We start from the raw sequence: 14,457 nt of genomic DNA, 5'->3' as shown, positions 1-14,457 counted from the left end.
GGGCAGATTGACACAGATATGTGCTGGGATGTCCAGCCGTGAGCTAATTAATACCAGCAGGTAATCTGACACCTCAGTGACACAAGAAAGCTGCAACACTAGCAGCACATATACAAAGACACACAGACATAGAAAACAAAACAGTCTGGATACTGGGAGAGAACTACTCTCAGACTAAGAATAGCTTGGAAGCTAACACTGGAAACTGGAGAACTGTGAACAGGCTGAAGTAACTCTCTGAAAGATTAGCACAGAGCAACGCTGGCATCACTGGAACAGAGAAGAAGTAACTCTCTGAAAGATTAGCACAGAGCAACGCTGGTATCACTGGAACAGAGAAGAAGTTGAACAGCAACTTCCTGGAGTTCTGGAGGTGGATTTATACCCAGGGGTAGCAGATTACTGGAGCACAGCATCAGCTGACTGAAATCATGCTACCATAGGTTAGGAGTACTGTCACATGAGAGGAACTGTCATGGCAGCGCCCATGATGGGAACTCCGATCCCCAGCACACACAGCCGACCATGGAAGCTTGCAAAAAGCACCTAAGGCAGAATACTCAGCCCCACATCCATCACTGCACCAGACGTCTGACCGCAAGGAAGTCAGGGGAAGCCGGCAAGGAGGTGAGAGAGGCCGATCCTAGGCTGAACCCTGACAGTACCCCCTCCTTTTAGGGTGGGCACCGAACACCCATAAAGGCTCAACTGGAACTCCTCAGAAAGACACAAAAAATATATTTGAAAAACACAGGAAACTCGAAAATCTTGCTTGATGATACAATAAGAACTGGAAAATTTAGAAGAACAAGGTTCCCAATACCAGATGGATTCTAAGACTAATAATTGGAAGAAATAGTCAACTTGGTCCAAGAAAGGTTGGTCACCAGGAAGTCATTGATTCTTCTTCTTTTTCCGAGACTTTTTCGAACCACTTGAAGAAGAAGAAGACTTAAGTTGCAAAGTGTCTCTCATGGGAACTACCGAAATTGTTTTTTCATCGTACTCAGGATCATAGTCAGAATCTGTGTTATAATTCATCATCCTTATGCCTCCTTGAGTCTTATCCTTCTGGACAGGTTGTTTTTGTATTGGATCTTTTTGAGAAGGACTCAAAGAAATGCATCTGAGCATAATAGCAGAGGGTGGTACCCCAGAACTTGAGACTTTGTTGAGATGAGTATTCCTGAGAGAACTGTCAGGATAAGTTGGACCAAATTCTTTAATGTCTGCCGCAGAAAAGGCTACTAAATCTGACAGCATCAGATCCTTTGAATCATAAATAGGCTCAACCCAGTCCCAGGGTTTACCTCGGAAAGATGAAATTATAAATTTTACTACATTAGTAGGCGTGATTTCAGACCATGGCGAGGATTTCATAATAGCGATGAAATGATCCGCCAAGGCATAATACTGCGTTATATCTCTATCAAAAAGAATGGGCATCAGATGGATCCGGAGGGATACCCATAGATATAGTGGTAGCGTCATTTTGTAAACCTCTTAACTGATGGGGCACTAAAACGTTTGACTTTGATACAACACCAGAAGACTCTGCCTTGAGTAAAGAACCGGAGATCCTTTCTTGGTGCAAGAAATTTGAGATCTTTCCCTGGGATACGTATTTTGAAACTCCTTCTTGGGATGTTAGACTAGGGACTCCCTCCTGAGGAGTAACACTGGTAGCCTCCTGCTGAGGTATGACACTAGAACCCCCATCTTGGGGAGTAACACTTGTAAACCCTTGTTCTTGGGGTACAAGACTTGAGACCCCCTCCTGGGGTAAGACACTTGTACTCTCCTTCGGAAATGTAATACTCAAAATCCCCGCATGGGGAATGGCACTAGGAATACTATCTTGGAGTATAATACTTGAAACCCCCTTTTGGGGTAAAACACTTGGAAGTCCCTTTTGGGGAATAACACTGGAAACCCCATCCTGAGGTGAGACACTTGAAGTCCCGTCCTGGGGAAAGACACTAGGAACCCTCTCTCGGGGTAAGAGGCTTGAATCCCCCTCCTGGGGTAAAGAACTTGAAACAAGGATTTTCTCTTGGGACGTAACACTTGAAATCCCCTCCTAGGGTAGGATACTTGAAATCCCTTTCTGAGGAATAACACTTGAAATGAAGACCCTCTCTTGGGGCGTGAAACTCGAAACGAAAGCCCCCTCCTGGGGCATGAAACTCGAAGCGAAGGCCCCCTCCTGGGGCATGAAACTCGAAGCGAAGGCCCTCTCCTGGGGCGTGAAACTTGAAACAAAAGTCTTCTCCAAGGGTACAACACTTGTAATCTCTTCCTGGGTTAAAGGACTTGAAATTAACGCCCCCTCCTGGGGCACAAAACTTGTAACATCCTCCTGGGGTGAGAGACTTAAGGCCCCTTCCTTGAGTACAGAACTTGACACTCCCTGTTGGAGTATGGGACCTAAAACCCCCATCTGGGGAAGCAGACTCTGCTATTCCTTTCGGGGTATGGAACATTAAACCCCCTTTTGGGATGCGAGAACAGAGACTTCCTCCTGGGGTGAGTGACTCAAAACCTCCTCTTGAGGTTTGAAACTTGAGACCCTTTCTTGGGGCGTAACACTTGAAATGATGGCCCTCTCCTGGGGCACCAAACTTGTAACCCCCTCCTGGGGTGAGAGACTTCAAACCCCCTCTTGGGGTACGAGACTTGAGACCCCCTGCTGGAGTGCAAGACTTGACCCCCTCCTGGGGTGTGAGACTTGAGACCCCCCTCCTGGGGTGTGAGACTTGAGACCCCCTCCTGGGGTGTGAGACTTGAGACCCCCTCCTGGGGTGAGACACTTGAGGTCCCCTCCTGGGGTGAGACACTTGAGGTCCCATCTTGGAGAATAACACTTGAAATTCCCCCTTGGGGCACAACACTGGGAACCCCATCCTGGGGTGAGACACTTGAATTCCCCTCCTGGGGTATGACACTGGAAACCCCATCCTGGGGTGGAATACTTGAAATCCCTTTCTGGGGAAGAATATTTAAGGCTCCTTCTTGGGGCGTAACACTAGGAACCCCCTCTTGGAGTATAGCATTAGAGGCCCCTCCTTGGGGTACGACACTTGAAACCCTCTCCTGGGGTATAGAGTCAGGAAACCCCTGTTGAGGTACTTGACTTGAAGCCCCTTCCTGGGAAACAAGATTCGAAACCTTCTTTTGGGGTGAGAGACTCAAGGCCCCCTCCTGGAGTTCAGAACTTGACACTCCCTGTTGGAGTATGGGACCTAAAACCCACTCTTGAGGTATGGAACTTGAGACCCTCTCTTGGGGTGCGAGACTTGAGACCCCCTGCTGGGGTGCAAGACTTGGGACCCCCTGCTGGGGTGCGAGACTTGGGACCTCCACTCAGGGTAAGGAAGTTGAGACCCGTCCTGGGGCTACTGACTGGAGTCCGGTATTGGGAAAAACAGAATCCGGACTGGGACCGATGGAAATGGAATCCGGCCCGTGACCAGTAGAAATGGAATGAGTAGTGTCCCTGACTTTAGAAGGTTGAAATATCCTCCCAATATTTCTTAGACGAGGGTTGAAGCATCTTGTAGCAGGGCCCCAATTGAAAACTTGAACTTTCTTTTGCTCAGTGGACATCACCTCCTTATATGTAACTGAAGAAATGGGAATCACTGATGGATGATGGGGAGCACTGAAAGCGCAGACATTGGGAGTCACACACTTGTCACCACTTCCCAGTGGGCGCAGAGTACAGTCCTTAAGAAAGTGATCGTCATAACCTCAATATAAACAGAGATCCAGTTCCCGGTGTCGCTGACGTTCAACCTCAGTAAGTTTAGGGCGCAGGAAACTTTGATGCTTTACTTTAGTTTGTTTGGAAAAGCTGTTAGTCAAGTCAGGAGTAACACTAGAGAGCTTGGAAATAACTTGAAAAAATTTGGGACGGAGATTTTGTAGTTGTTCTAGAAGCCAGTAGAAACTCTTGAAAGGTTCAGGGTCACGCATATCAGAAAATTGGGGAACCAGAGGACACTTGAGAGGTTCACTAGCTTGCACAGAAAATTTTTCATCTGTAGGTGTAATTGAAACTTCAGAACAAAACTGTGTAGAATTCACTGGCGGAACTTGTGGTGTGTCTGGGGACAAAGCAGCTAGAACTGAATGAATAACAATCATTTGACTAGAGAGTTCTTGCAGCTGCTGTCTCATGTGCAGTCACACGAAAGAGTAAATCCTGAAACCCTGCATCACCCTGGAACCCGGCAGCTTGCATATTGGGCTGTTCAAACTGTCACGATCCAGTGCAAGAATTCCTCTGAGGAGGACGGTGAGCCGAGGGGTTCGGGTGACTAGGGGAGTGACTAGACTAGGTCTCCTAGTTGCTGCCAAACCCAGGTTTGGCTAGACCTGCCCAGAGGCGCGGAGTCTAACTCACTTGGTGGTTTTCTCCAGTGACCCCTCCAATTGGGATTTGGTTTTCAGCTGCACCAAGTGAGCAGGTCGCGGCCCTCTGGACAGGTACCTGGGAATGGCAGAAGACCGGAAACTATAATGAATGCAATAGCACTGGAGGTGAATGGAATGAATGAACTCTGGAAATGGAACTGAATGCTATAACACAGGCATGGACTGGAAACAGTTAAGTATGCAGAAAAACACAGACCTATACTGGGGATTGCAAAGGCAAGAGCAGAGTGGACTCAGGGAATATATGGGAATGCTAGAAATGATTGGAGCAGATTACCAGAGACAAGACACTGAGCAAAGAACACAGACATATACTGGAGATTGCACAGACAAGAGCAGAGTGGACTCAGGGAATATATGGGAATGCTGGAAATGATTGGAGCTGATTACCAGAGACAAGACACAAAGAGAAGTCAGGCATACACTAGGAGAGTGCTAAATGCAAGTGCAGATTTGCACTGACAAGACACAGGGCAGATTGACACAGATATGTGCTGGGAGGTCCAGCTGTGAGCTAATTAATATCAGCAGGTAATCTGACACCTCAGTGACACAAGAAAGCTGCAATACTAGCAGCACATATACAAAGACACACAGGCATAGAAAACAAAACAGTCTGGATACTGGGAGAGAACTACTCTCAGACTAAGAATAGCTTGGAAGCTAACACTGGAAACTGGAGAACTGTGAACAGGCTGAAGTAACTCTCTGAAAGATTAGCACAGAGCAACGTTGGTATCACTGGAACAGAGAAGAAGTAACTCTCTGAAAGATTTGCACAGAGCAACGCTGGTATCACTGGAACAGAGAAGAAGTAACTCTCTGAAAGATTAGCACAGAGCAACGCTGGTATCACTGGAACAGAGAAGAAGTTGAACAGCAACTTCCTGGAGTTCTGGAGGCGGATTTATACCCAGGGGTAGCAGATTACTGGAGCACAGCATCAGCTGACTGAAATCATGCTACCATAGGTTAGGAGTACTGTCACATGAGAGGAACTGTCATGGCGGCGCCCATGATGGGAACTCCGATCCCCAGCACACACAGCCGACCATGGAAGCTCGCAAAAAGCACCTAAGGCAGAATACTCAGCCCCACATCCATCACTGCACCAGACGTCTGACCGCAAGGAAGTCAGGGGAAGCCGGCAAGGAGGTGAGAGAGGCCGATCCTAGGCTGCACCCTGACACATACATAGTGAAATGTATCACTCGTTTTGGTGATAAAACTCGTAAATAAATGAGGCCCAACATCAGAAGCGTTCCTAAGTAATACAATTCCAACCCTAAGTGTGTGAAGCATTGTTAAAGGTGTTATTATTGTGCTTAATGCTATTATTAGTGTTAGTCTTTACTGTTGGCTGTTGACTTGAAAGATTATTGTTAATTGTAAATATCCTTTATAAGCTGCTGTATAATTAAATAAAACTGCAGAAAGTTCATTAATTTCACTATCCAAGTCTGCGTGAGGGTAAATCCTACAACTATGTGACTGAAGAACTCCGGGTAAGCCTCTATTGATACCACTTAATCAGGTGGGGGTGTTACAGATGTCCTGCTTATGGCTTTGATATATTGGATGAGGAACGATGAGTCTGCAGATTTCTGAAGTGAATGCATCGCAAGCACAAAAGGTGATGTTCGTACACAATACGGTGGGTGTTTTTAACTCTGGCTGTACGTGTGTGTCTTTGTGTTGCGGTGCGTGTGCGATCCTTTGTTTTGCATATGTTCCCTCTCTATGACTGGGAGCGTTTGCAGCTTAGCGAGCGTGTCTGAATCAGGCCCTGTGTTCCTCTGGGAACGGTTTAAGGAGGCACAGAAATGCATTTCTCACTACAGGCAATCTAGTTTTGTCCGAGACCCGCCGGGCCCTAGGCGGTCGCTTATGTTGCCTTGTGGAAAATCCGCCCCTGCTTGCAAGATCCAATAAACTATGCTTTGCAGATCTTGCTACATAGCATTCCATAGAAAATTATGGGGACAAATGCAGGTGACCAGAAAGAAGGAGCTATTTCCAATATCTCCTGCTTTCTGTCTTACTACAATTTAGGGATACTTAAATCTATCTTTACACATGCGGTTTCCGTATATTTTAAGAACAGAATTGCTTGATAAGTAGGCCCCTAAGTATTTACCATGCCCACTGTGTGGTTCTATTTCCTTTATACATGTGTCTCCAGTTTTCATTGTACAGTAATTATGGGCACCCCCACCAGGGCCACCATCCGGAGTTACAGGCAGTACCTGTAAGGGGCTGTAGCTGAGAGAGGCACCCTGTGGTGCAGATAATTCTGGTCCCATTTTATTTATTTTTTTAATATCCTGCTGAGGTCCTCACTCATTCTGAGTGGGGCCCCAGTTTTACATTTGCAAGGACAGCTGTACATGAGCTAGCTTTTTGGTCTGGGAGGAGGGATGGCCATTGATCATTGATGGTTTGCAACCATTGTCTATGACTGATGGCAATGGTTTTTATTATTGCCAGCGCCGCTTTGATGGTTAGGATCTGCGCATGCACAGCACTCAGCCATCAATAGCTAAACCATCAATGGTTTTCTACAGATAGTTAAAATACCTTTGACCATCAATAGTACAGGGTTCGATGGCTATTACTATCTGGGAGAGCTGTGCCCGAACCCAGCATTGCTGTGCTTCAAGTTCACAGAGACTGGCTGGCCATTTCCCTGGGCAGTACCGTCTTAACGTATGGTCTCACTGGGCAGCTGCCCAGGGCTCCACAATTCTAGGGGCCTTCAAGCAGATGCTTGTGCCTCTGGATCTTCTTGGGAAGCAGGCAGAGAATGCTGCCCGTAATCCACAATCATAGCAGCCGGGGAGCATCTTTCTCTGTGTGCCTCTCAGCTGGCAGCCCTATGCATGGAGCGAGCAACTGCATACTACATAGAGTATGCAGCCGCTCGCTCTGTGCATAGGACAGTCGTCAGGCAGGAAAAGATGTGCCCCGGCAACTCTGATTGTGAATTACACACAGAGTGTCCAGGCAGCATTCTCTACCTGTCTCCCAGCCTGCAGCAAGACAGTCAACGGCTGTCAGCATGCTGATTGATGGATGGCTGGAGCTACTACTGTATCCACCTTTCAGAGTGCTGGTAGCCATTTATTATATGGAAGCATTTGGAGAGATGGCACAGAACTGCAGGCGAAGTAAGTTTTGATTGAACTTTTTTTTTAATTTGTGGTCTGATTTTTAAAATTGCAGCAGAACAGGTCCTGCTCATGTGCAGATTCCCAATAATCGGGCCCACTATGAGGTGTGAAGTGTAACACCTCCAGTGAGGTTGATGCTGCCATGGATAGATAGATAGATAGATAGGAGATTGGTAGAGGGGTCAGTGGTGCAGTGTCTAGGTGCATAATAAAGATCAGACGCAGCATTTCAGGTTAAATGAAAATAAATGGAGCTTTAAAGTCAGCATTCAGGAACAAAATAGTAAACGTCCTTGGATGCAGGGCACACCTCCAGCGGCAAATGCAGGATTTCTAGAGGGGGGTTTCCAAAAGCTTGATTGAGTGAGTGTTGCCGGTCCATGAAGAGGGCAGAATTAGTACTTAACCAGTTTTAATGTGTCATACAAAGTGTATTGTGTGTCATAATTCCAGCATATACAAAACTAGTGATCACAGTAAACCATTAGATGCGGCAGTAGGGCCATCCTGCCTGAGCTGAATGTTTTTATTTTATATGTGGGCACCATTCCAGAGTATTGGAGCAAGTCCAGGAGCCTGGAGGATCAGCAGAAGAACCTAGCACTGCCCTGGACATATATGTACATATTGGGCTCTATAGCAGTGCATCCCTAACAGTGCATGTTTTCTAGAACTCCTAGTTGGTGCACAGGTTATTTATTACTGGCTGATACATGTTAAAAGATCTACAGGTGGTGCTATTTATTTAATTTGTGATTCTGCGAAGAACATGAAGCACTAGTAAAATTATATTTCTATTGTAGTCATGGGCTGGGGAGGGGGGTTTCCAGGCAGCCAGAACCCCCCCCCCCCTGTGTTTGCCTATGACCTCACTACTTGAACGCTAACTATAATGGACAGCTAGTCTGCAAACGTAATACAGTCTCAATATTTAGTCCTGTCTCTAGCAGGTGTAGACATAGCCTCCTGGCCTGGCTTGACTTATACAAAGTCTCTTTTGGTTCTCCCTGCCTACATGCAAGTATGGACACTGGTCTCCTGGCCTTTACAGCTTCAAGGTCCATTGGCCTGGTTTGGTTGCTACAACTTCACATAAACACAGTCAGAGATTTGTGGTCCTCCCTGCTTCTTTGCAGGTCTAAAAGGCAGGTCTGGACACTGGCCTCCTGGCCCCCACTAGCCTCCAGGCACACTGGGCTCTTTGGTTGCCACAGTCCCACTTGGAATGTCTCCACAGGCAGCCTGGCTGGTCTGAATACACCCAGGCTATAGGTGTGGTCCCACCTCCTTTTACTTTCCTGTATGGGCGGATCTTTCCAGCTCCACACAGAATCCATAGGCCTTCAGCTTCTGTAGTACATACAATGTAATATTCAGCATACTGTTCATTGGGAAGTCATCTGAATTGGTCCCTGATTAAGATTATCCATAATTTGATACTCTGTTTCCCGTCTGTGGGGCTGAACAAGTCTGCCCCCTCTCTATGCTGCTCAAGCCTCCAGGAGCCATTTACGACCACAGACCTTGCGCTCATAACCAGTTTATTGTCTGCTGGTCCACTCCATGTACACTTTAAAAACTGCCACCCTTGAACAATTCTCCAGTGCAGACATTTTGCTAATGCTCGCACCATTGCTGCGAGTGCCAACAATCACTCCATGGTCAAGTCTTCCCGATCTTGTCATTTATGTTAGAAGTGGAGTGTGCTACAGTGCAGTCTCCAACAAAATAGCTCCTCTAGGGAAACTTTATTTCCTTACCAATGGCTGGCAATAGTGTATCTACGCATGTGTGGCGCCATCTTGTCACAGTGTGCTACAGTGCAGTCTCCAACAAAATAGCTCCTCTAGGGAAACTTTATTTCCTTACCAATGGCTGGTAATAGTGTATCTACGCACGTGTGGTGCCATCTTGTCACAGTGTATGAACGATATGGTGGGGGACGGATGTTCTGCTCATAGCTCCTGAGACCCGCAAGTTCACCCTGCTATTATCGTTGTTCCAGGACCCTACTCCACTACCTTGTGCCGAGGAGACAGTCACCAGCTGGAGATCTGTCTGTACCCTGCACTGTTACAGGCTCCTCTCCATCTGACATCAAAGCTGTGTAACAGTGATAATGGCTGTACGTTAATTTGTGCTGAAGAAATCACAAAGACTGGCTAAGCCACTGGACTGGTCATTGCCTGTATTACAGCCACTGGTGTGTACAGTACATTGCTAAACCACCAAACTGCACACACATTTCTATCAGGTTATGGGCCCTGGCACAACAAGTACCAGGAACACTAAATGAAAACTATAGCGCACCGAAAATCGGGTGGTGCTCCCGGCCTCCTGGAAAGTGGGCAAGTCTACCAAAGCTGGCCACCACGCGCCCACCCCCCCATTTCCCTGCAGCCATCCACACACCATCACAGCTGTAATACCCCACTCTACTTGGTATTACGTCTGACACTGTGCATCACATTTCAGTGCATATGGATGCCATTACAAAGATGGACCACAATTTCCAGCAGCCTCTGCAGCTGCTCAGGAAGTCAGGAGCAGGTCACGTGACCAGTGTCAGGGGGTCAGACATGTGACAGTTGGAAACAAGCAGCAGTGGGTAAGGGAGAGTCTGGGGTAATAGTCTGGGAGCAGGACGCTGATGCTGGTAATGGCTCCTGACAGGTACCAGCGGCTCTGTGACAGGCAACACTGATAGTGAGCTGGCCCATGGAGACGGAGAGTGGTGCCACATATCAGTCCCTGAATTATCCCCACTCTACTGAGCACTGGGACCTGCAGTGAGAGAGAGAAAGAGAGAAACTCAATACTAGTACTGCCCCTATAACATTATAATAAAATACTCTACTGGACTGAAGAATGAATGTAATGTGTAAAGGCTGAGGAGTGACAATTAAATTTAAATTCATACAGTTAATTCCGCATGTAACAGGAGTCAGATTGTGCTGATTGGGCCATTATCACAGGGCTCCCTTCCCTCATTTTTTTTACAATTTCTTTAAGTAAATCTGAAACAGATCGCCTCTCCCATTACACATATGGGAACTGTGATCTGATTATTTTGATACATAGGCCCATAAGAGCCTTTGCTAGAACAATGGATGGATATTTTTTGTTAAATTGCAATCAGAAAAAAAATCATTTTTCCAATTATTCAAGTCTCTTAATCAAGTGATTGTACCAGAAGGTTTTAATAGGTGTCAGCAGCTCTGACATCTGTATTTAAGCTTTCCCACCTTGCAAATATGTTTTTCTACCAGACTAATCTATACTAATATAATAAGAATGTTGTGTCTGTCGTCTGTTTCAAGTTGGTGTAAAAACTACTGAACCTGAAACGATTTTTAGGAAAACTGCATCATTTTGTAGTGGAACCTCCTAGAAATAACTAGAGATGAGCGAGTCCGGTTCTCTGACAATTGGACCCACCCGAACTTCGCGATCCGGGCCGGGATCCGAGTCCGGCTAGGGTTTTCCCACCTAACTCTGATCCCAAAATGAGGCAAAACATCATCATCCCGCTGTTGAATTCTCACAGGTTTTGGATTGTATATAAGTCTCTCCCTATGGTGATCGGCGCCATTTGCTTGCTGAGTCCCAGGCAGCAGGGGCGGATTGGGCCGCCGGGCGACCGGGACAATTCCCGCTGGGCCGGCACATGGCTCCCCTCAGTGGATTACACAATCAGCCCACCCCTCCCTTTCCGGGCTGGGCCATGCCGCGCACTAGACAGCCTCCCCCCGACCGTGCTGTGCACTCCCCTCAGTGACTTACACAGCCAGCCAGCCGGCCCCCTACACCTTCCGGGCTGGTCAACACCACGCATTACACAGACAGCCTTCCCCCAACTGGGCTGTGCACTCACCTCAGTGGCTACAGACAGCCTCGATCAGAGCTCAGCTCAGATCAGGCAGCATTGACAACGTCTGCGCATGCGCAGAAGCTTTGTGTACTCTTTGTAGGGGCACAGAGAGTACTGGGACAGAGACAAGGAGCCAGTGTGAGAAGAGAACGGCGTAGGCTGCACGGACAGAAGCTCCAAGTGCAGCTACAGTGATGTGCAGAGGTAAGGAGCTCAGGGGACTGGCTGCAGTGTTACAAGGGTGGAGCATTAAACTCACAGAGCAATACTGTATACAGCTCAGTATCAAACCTTTTGTCAGCTATTGTTCCTGAGCAAAAAGTCCCCCTAAGCTCCCTAACACGTAAAATGTTCCTGTATTACCCAAATTGGCACCGTCCCTCCATGCATACCCCTGAGACAGAACTAACTTGTTAGCGTCAGCAGTGTGTGCCAGTCATGGTTCAGTCCCAGGACTCCGCAGATGCTCTGTGGGGAAGTGGCCTTCTAGGGACGATGGGGAAAAAAGTGCTGCACAGATGGAGGGCAGTAGCTCTGGTACAATCCCCCTACTTACCCTGCCCAAGTGAGAAGCTACTCAAACTGTGTGGCAAGATTCGTGTAATGGTTAGATTTAATGCCTAACAGGACTGAAGTCATGGGTGCAATTCCTGCCACAGCCATATCCATGTGGAGTTTGTATATTCTTCCTGTATGTGCTTGGGTGTCCTTCAGGCACTCTAGTATAATCCCACTATCCAAACATACACTGGTAGTTGAATTGGCTCCTGACAAAATTTTATTTTAGTGTGTATGTGGTAGGGAACATGGGCCCTGATTCAGAGCCGGACGCTCTGACCAGAGCGCTCGCTCTGAATCAGGGTCGCCCTATTTAAATTTGGAGCGGCCTTTTGGACGCTCGCATAGCTGTGGGTTACCACCCACAGCTTATGCGAGCGTCCATGATGATGGTCGCGATGGTCAAGACCATCGCGACCATCGGGCTTGCTACGAGACCCTGCAGTAGGGTCTCGCTGCCGCAAGCTCTGGAGTGATTTTGACTCTATCAGAGCCAAAGTCACTCCCACTGACATCATTACTGATGTCAGTGGGGCCGGACTCAGACGGTAGGCGTTCCCATGGGAACGCCTCCATCTGGCAGCCACGCCCCCGGCACACCCACCAAAGGGGGCATGCCGTCAATCACCATCAACAGCACGCCCCCTTTGGTGCGAGACCCGGAGCGACAGCTTGGCTGTCGCTATCCGGGTCTCGCGCATGCACACGATGGAGCTCCCTCCGTCATGCGCATTTGGGTACCATCGACCCGCTTGCGCTTGCGAGGCTGTAAGCTACACTGGGGAAGGGAATGATGTGATAGGTTCTGTAAGTGCTGCATGGTATATTTGTGCTATATAATATAATCACCCAGGAGATCTGTGTAGGATTGTCTAATATTCTGTATATTACACTGTATGAGGAGGGTGGAAACAAACCACACATACATGGAGAATATGCTGGATGAAGCCACAATCAGAGGGCTGCAAATTAACCAAATAACTATAAAATAAGCAAACGCTTGTGGCAAGAAAAGCAGCAAAAAAAACCCAAAACACACCCTACATTACCCAGGTCACTGCACACTAAGGGCCTCATTCAGACCTGCTCTCTAGACGCGATCGCTCGCTCCCAGCGTATGCAAATCCGGTGCACAACCAGCAAGGCAGGCGATGGCAAGGCATTAGCATGCCCACTATGTCTTGACGTGCGATCAATTTGTGTATGCAGACGCCCACCAGCCATTCACACCCACTTGCGCACGTCATCTCCTGGAAGAGCATGAAAACATTAGTACATCGAGCACCATCGGATGTGCTTGCAGCGCTTGAGGTTGACTACACCTGGCCGCAAGCACTGCGATCACTTCAGTGTGAAATACAATGTGATGTGTACAATGACGTTGCCTGTTAATTATGCACGCCTATGAAACGACGTTGAAACACACAGGCACGCCTGCGTTCGTACCTCCACTCCCCTGTTTCTAGTGGCCTGCCCCTGTTACCACCCACAAACGACCTCTTCTGTTACTCATTCAACTGGGCTGTCTATGCAGGGCGAGCGAGCGCTTCCCGATCTGTCGCAGTGGTTCGCGCAGGCGCATTGTGATGCATACGCATGCGCAGATTGCAAATATCGGCCAAGTACGAGTGATTACATCCTAGCGAGCAGGTCTGAATCAGGTCCTAAATTATATCATGGACTGCACTGGATACTATGAAAATGAGCTATGGCTCCTTTATAAATGACTGTCCTGCATGCACCTTTCCCCCTTACTCTCCCCTGTGTTCTATCCAACAGTCTGTAAGAGAAATGCTACACTGCTACATGTCACGTTTTAAAGTTATGCAAAAGATGTCTATAGTAGTTATGATCCCGGCTGTCAAGATGCTAGCACTCAGAATGCCGTCGTCAGAATCCCGACACCAGTCAGAATCCTGGTACCAGCATCCTGACTGTTGACATCCCAACGGTTAGTATTGGGGTTAGGGTTAGGCACTAGGGAGAGGGTTAGGGTTAGGCTGCGGGGAATGGAGGGGAGGGTTAGGTTTAGGCTGTGGGGAGGGTTGGGTTTAGGGGTAGGGCTAGGGTAAACCTACTTACTGGTAGGTGTCAGATCATTCAGGGGCATATTTATCACATTCCGCAGTTTTGATGTAGTTGTGATGTGATAACATCATCCCCAAAATTGCAAAGCAAAAATTATTATTTGTCAATCTTTAGGTGTCAGGACAGAGCTTGCAAGAACTGTTATCTTGGAGGAGAGTTAAAAGTAAATGATTAAGGTTATATAGTACGAATATTAATGTAATGTATAAGTGACCGGGGATAATATATTATACAGGGCTAGTTGGAGTAAGGTGGCCAATTTTTTAATCAAGTTGAAACTGAATAATGTTGAGGCTAATCAGGAGAGAAAATCCTAAAGTGTTAATCTTTGTA

This window comes from Taudactylus pleione, unplaced genomic scaffold (assembly GCF_031769625.1).
Source record: "Taudactylus pleione unplaced genomic scaffold, aTauple2 ptg000706l, whole genome shotgun sequence".
Lineage (NCBI taxonomy): Eukaryota > Metazoa > Chordata > Amphibia > Anura > Myobatrachidae > Taudactylus > Taudactylus pleione.
Note: the sequence above shows the minus strand (reverse complement) of the source record.